The sequence below is a fragment of the Paroedura picta genome, chromosome 16 (assembly GCF_049243985.1).
Source record: "Paroedura picta isolate Pp20150507F chromosome 16, Ppicta_v3.0, whole genome shotgun sequence".
Taxonomy (NCBI): Eukaryota; Metazoa; Chordata; class Lepidosauria; order Squamata; family Gekkonidae; genus Paroedura; species Paroedura picta.
Window position 1 is genome coordinate 16,871,471 of NC_135384.1, and position 6,000 is coordinate 16,877,470.

A 6,000-nucleotide genomic window follows, 5' to 3' on the forward strand; every position below is an offset into this window, starting at 1 on the left:
ATATGAACAAGGCAGGCGAACGGGGGGGGGGAAGGATGGAGGAAGGGGCTCCCCATCCTCCACTGCTGTTCCTCCAACATCATCGCAGCCCTCCTGCCACACCCACTTCCCGGCCCCACACCCAGGGCAAGAGTGACCCTTCTGCCTCCATCCTGTTCACAAAGGCACGCGAGAGAGTCCACATCTTCTGCCGGAAAAATCTAGCCCCCTCCCCTTTCACACCCACCAATCCACCTCCAAACCTGGAGACAGACATTAAGGTTTTATATATTGGGGTCACAATATTTGGGGAAGGGGGGGGAGCGGCAAACTCTTTGGGTGGAAAACTAAAAAACGGTCCTCTTCATCCTCTCCCTTAGCAGCCCCATTCTTCTGGTTCTCATCGCCATGGCAACTGTTTCTAGCACATCCTCCTGGCTACCTTTCTTTCCCCCTTCCCCTGGCAGCTGCATCCATGCACGGTTTTGGTCTTATTAATAATATATTTTGAATATTCATGTAAAAACGCCCTAAAGGACAGGACCCAAACGGGCCCATATGGCCTTGCGCTCTTCGCTGAGGTTCATGAGGAACGGGGCCTAGTTGTTTGTGCTCGACGAATGACTCCCCCCACGTACCTTGCCCCCACCCCCAATTCTACCCATAACATTCTCCTGTTAATGTTGCACTCCAAATTAAGACGTCCAAGCGTCTGCAGCCTCAGGCTCTCCCCACCCTCACCCCCTGTCGTCAGGAGCCGTGCTGGCCCCCACAGATGCACACGTGCCCCTGGACCAGGGGTAGTCAAACTGCGGCCCTCCAGATGTCCATGGACTACAATTCCCATGAGCCCCTGGCAGGGGCTCATGGGAATTGTAGTCCATGGACATCTGGAGGGCCGCAGTTTGACTACCCCTGCCCTGGACAGACACTTCCTTCATCCTCCTCACAATGCCCTGACACCACAAGGGAGGCCCATGCAAGTCGCTATCCATCCTTCCTGTCTCAGGGCTCCATACTGCTGACTCCCCTCTACGGAGGAGAAGGGGGGGGGGTTCTTGGGGCAGTCGCACGTGTGTCTACTCACACACACACCAGTCTCAATCCTAGGGGTCAGCGGAAGCGGAGACTTCTTGAGTCCCGATGCTCGCTGCCTTGGGCAAGGCCATCCGAGAGGGATCAAGGCTCTGATGCAGCACCAGCCCGCTTCTTTGTAATCCCTGGTGTCACAAAACAGCCCTCCCAGCCACTGGCAGACCAAACCTCTCCGCATTCCATCCCGTTCTGCCGTTGCAAAGTCGCAAGCCCTTCCACCCCCGCCCCGAGACCCAACTGCGGAATCCAGGTCCCCCCGGTTCTCCACTCGGCACTCATAAACTTGCTGTGAGCACCCAAAACCCAAGGCTCAGCCTGAAACGCAGCAGCGGATGTATAGGCAGATGTATAAAGGCAATCGTCCAAGGTCTACTATTCCTTACAGATTCACCAAATGCATTCCACAAGTCCTGGCAGCCGCGACTCCCCTCCCCCGTAGCATGCACACTGCCAGGCTCAGCCTCAAACAGGGTTCCTTCATATTGATCCCCCAGTCCAAGCAACCACCAGCTTCCCCAAAATAATCCAATGACCCCCCTCCCCCCCATTCTCAGCACAAATTTGCCAGTCCAAAACCCCAGATCCCAATTCCCTTAGACCAGCATCCTACCCGAAATCTGTGCACTTAGTGTTTGCAAACAGTAGCTGAAGAGGTGGGCCTGTGTTGGATTATTTGCATCTTCCATAATAATCCCTGCATGCAGAAAGCTAGCTAGATAACAACCCAGCTCCTTAGCATTTAGCTTTCTATGTGAAGGAACGGAGGTGGAAGCAGAGCAGAATCCGTGTGTTATTCATGTCTTACAAGTGGTACAATCCAGTTGTAAGTTTACCACCATATATCTGCTGCTTCTAAGATCAGGCTTACTTTCAGGGGGGGGGGGGGTATTCATGCCGTAAGTAAAGCATCATGCTTGGGGAAGCCCACACTCTTGTGGGAGGGAGAGGGGAATGAGGCAGCAGAGATTACAACATCTAAATCAGGGGGCACAAGTTGTGGGGTGCAGAAGTGGGTAATGTTGGACACGGGCTGATGGTGGACATGGGAAAGACTTTGAGGTGGGAGAAAAAGAAGGAACACTATGGGGAGGGAAGGGGGGAAAGGAAGGCGATGGGAAGATGGAAGAGTGGAGTTTATGCATCAAAATGCCCCAAAGCTATGGAGGAGCTGATGGGGTGCACAGGAGTCTTGAGGGAACGACAGAAAAAAGACCCAAAGAGGGAGGGTCTGGTTATTTGGAGGTGAAGCCCCTTAAGCTCCCTGAGCGGAGAGAAGAGCCTGGCTTACATGGGGGTGTCTAAAGAGACAGAGGGATACGGGATTCCAAGAGGCCTGCAGAAGGACTGGGGGTTGGCAATGGGGGAAAGCTGAATGAGAAAGGGGGGGTTAGCCCCCTTGGAATGGAGACTACGGCATGCTTCAGTGGAAATCTCTCACTTATACCTTGGGAACATGGAGAATGCAGACCCAGAGAGAAATAGGAAGCACACAGATCTCTTGAGTGGAGATGGTGGGATTGATCAGGGAGGATAGAATATTTGGGGGGGGGGGCTTGGGGTTATGCGACTGGTGTCCTTGGAAGGGGTCGATCGGTGCTGGAGCAAATGAGGGGGGGCTTTAAGCAGCCGGCTGTGAAAGAACGGTCTGGGGGGCTGACCCCAAGAGAGGCCACTGGAAAGGGGGAGGCAGAGCCGTCTCTTGCCGAGAAGTCAGGGGCTGGCTGGAAAGGTGCATGGGGGGCCGGGGGGGGGTCTCAGATTGGGGTTAGGATGGGAAGGCGACCCCCTCATTGTGGGGGTGTGGCGCTGGGTCTGAAAAACCAGCAGGGCCTGATGGGGAAGCAAAGTGTGTTGCTATGGGAGCAGACAATGAAAGGGAAGGGGGGGGGGGTTCAGCCGACGGGGGGGGGGTCGCAGATGAGAGGCCAGGGGGGAGGCGAATTGATGCTCCTGGACACCTCCTGGGGGGCAGCGGGACTTCGGGGAACCGGGGAGAGCTGGGGCCCTAGGCCCATGGGGCAAGGCGGCATTTTTCCGCCACTGGGGTGGGGGGAGGCTCGTGGCGTTTCCACAGCAACCGTCCCCCTCCCCGTCCCTTCCTCCGCTCTCCTCTCCTCCCCCCCTCCCGAGTCAGCGTCCCCGAGCCAACATCGCCAGCCCCCCGCCCCGAGGAGCGCCCTCCGTCCGTCCATCGCCGCATCCAAGCCTGCCCGACAGCCCGCCCGAGACCCCCTCCCTTCGAGCCAGATCTCCCCCCCCCCGTCCAAAAAAAGACCCCCGGCCTCTTCCCCCCCCCCGTTCCCCGCTCCCCCACTCACCGGGGCGGGGGTGGTCGCGGCGGGCGCATCCCCGGAGCCCCTCGTGCTGGCGCAGCTGCGGGCTCCCCCTGCGCGTGTCCAGTCGCGGGTGGGGGGGTGGGGGGGCGGCGAAGGGGAGGGCGGCTGCAGGCTCCCCCCCGGCTCCCCCCTCAGCGCTGGGGCTCCATGCAGATCCCGGCTCGGAGCCGACGGGAGGCCTTTCCGGGAGGGGCGGGGGGTGGGGTGGGGTGGGGGGCGGCGTCGGCGGCGAAGAACCCGGGCCCCAGGAGCCCCCCGCTCCGTCCTGCCTGCGACCCGACCCGGCTGCCAACCAACCAACGACGTCGGGCGCGCTGCAGCAGAGGCGCTCCTGCGAGGAGCGGGGACGGGAGCGGAATACTAATAGTGGAGGGGGGGGCGAGGAGGGGAGGGGGAGGGGAGCGAGGGAGGGGAGGGGGAGGGAGGGAGAGAGTGTCTCGCGGGGGGGGGAGAGCAAGGGAGGGCGACCGTGATCCGCGAAGGCGGCGGCGGGAGGGGGGACTTAGAAGTGGCCCCCGCGTCTGGCAGGCGCTGCTTGGCCTCTGCGTCTTGCTTTGGGTTTCCCCGACTGGGAAGAAATCTCTCCCTCCCCTGCTTCCCGATTGACTGAGCGGGGACGATGCGGGATGGCGCGCCCCGGAGCAGGTGGGCCGGCTCACCTGATGCTGGGACCGCGGCACATGGGGCCTTCCCGGAGGCTGCCTGGCTTCTTGTCATGAAAAACAAAGAACACGGTTCAAATGATCAGGCGTCCTGGTGCGGGAATGCAAACAAGGCGGCTCGCCGGATGGTTCGTGTCTCGGCCTAGCCTACCTCGTAAGGCTGATGTTCTGATGTGAAGGAAGCATGATGGGGTCAAGGCGCCTGGGGTTCCAATCGGGGACAAAAGCGAGTTGTCAAAGGAAATAACAGGATAAGAGGAAATCCTGGGTTTCTTTTACAGTTCAAGCCAGTTCAAGAAATATCTGAAGCTCTCTCCCTTAGGAGAGCCTTTAGAAGAGACTCGAAGGGCTGCAATTTGGGATTCGGCAAACCGAACAGAGCCAGCGGGCTTCCCTGCTCTTATGCGAAATGTGTCCCATTCTGGTTTCCCTCAAGAGTTTGCTTGGGGATGAACGCAGTGGCGGAAGAGGGTGAGAAGTCTGGAGATCGAAAGAAACGCTGCGTGAAAGATGACGATGAAATGGAAAGCCGTAATTGATGCTTTTGTTCTTTAAATAAATGCTGACCATTGATTAAAAAAAAAAACACAAATGCATACTGATGCCAGCCGTGCAATCCTAAACAGACTGACATCTTTAGCAGACTTTAAAAGGTTTTAATTTTGCTTCCATCGGCACTTTGACAGTGCCTTCCTTAGGAGACTCTTCTGGAAGTAAGGCCCATTGGGTAGACCTGAGGGGCATTCTGAGTTGGCCTCCTTAGGGAGCCACCCAGGTCACATTCGAGTAGTGGGCTAGGGTTGGGCGCTGTGGCCCAGCGCTGGATGCTTCGGGCATGAACGGCAGCTTCGGACACGGAAGCGCCCAACCCTCTTAGTGGCCTAGTGGTGGAAGTCATTCCTTAACTTAATCTGTATGCTTCCTTCAGAGGGTGGTCCCACTCAACTGGGGACCATCAACTCGTTGGTGTGCATAAAACAAAAGCATTTTGGAGGGGTATAGAAAAAGAAGGAGAGTTGGTTCTTATATGGCGCTTTTCCCTACCCGAAGGAGTCTCAAAGCGGTTTACATTCGCCTTCCCTTTCCTCTCCCCACAACAGACACCCTGTGAGGTGGGTGAGGCTGAGAGAGCCCTGATATCACTGCTCGGTCAGAACAGTTTTATCAGTGCCGTGGCGAGCCCAAGGTCACCCAGCTGGATGCATGTGGAGGAGCGAGGATTCAAACCCATCTCGCCAAATAAGTCTGTACTCCTAACCACTACACCAAGTTGGCGGTCTCTCAGATGCGCAGGACCCAGACTGCAAATGGCCTTATGGGTAAGGGCCAATACCTGAAACTTGACCTGGAATTCAGCTGGGAGCCAGTGCAGCTGCTGGAGCACAGGTCAAATGTATGCTCAAACTTTGTCCTATGGCTTCCGACCAGCATGGCTACCAACCTTAACCCGTTTTCCCCCATCATCCTTCCCCTTTTCAGAATGGCCATTTGTGGTGATACTTTCAGCTTACAGCTGAACTTCAGCACATGTTCTGGTTGGCTTTGGGGCTATTTTTCTCACTTCTTGCAGACGCATCCTCCCATGGCATGCCATGCTGAATTCTACCGTACACTTTTCGGCTTTAGTGTTGCATTAGCCACCTGCAGGCTGCACCATTGCTATGTGTTTCCTCTTGCCGTTTGCATCTGTGATTCTTAAAGGAGTAAAAATTGTTGCACAGAAGCACCTCACCAGCAACAAATGTACGACAAAGTCACTAGAGTGCAACTGTGTATAAACAACTAACTTTTGCCACGATGATTAGCCCCTGCCGTTTATAGTTTTGGAGCGGCATGACTGGAGACAACGGCTACACGCCTCATGAGTCTGGAGTGCAGCTGAACATAATCCATGCTCAAATAGAGGGATTGAGCTGTAATTCTACATG

At 56.5% G+C, this 6,000-nt stretch overlaps 1 protein-coding gene across 2 annotated transcripts in view; it reads right to left on the reverse strand.

Moving 5' to 3' along the window:
* The window catches only part of LRRC4B (leucine rich repeat containing 4B), a 135,737-nt gene extending 131,624 nt beyond the window's left edge, over positions 1-4,113 (reverse strand). The window contains exon 1 of one of the 2 annotated variants that reach the window (XM_077314874.1): positions 4,070-4,113. The gene's annotated coding sequence lies outside the window, so the exon portion shown is untranslated. Of the gene's footprint in view, positions 1-3,392; positions 3,750-4,069 lie in introns of those variants that run through there. The other variant, XM_077314872.1, reaches the window with a different exon arrangement.
* Positions 4,114-6,000: the final 1,887 nt, after the last annotated feature.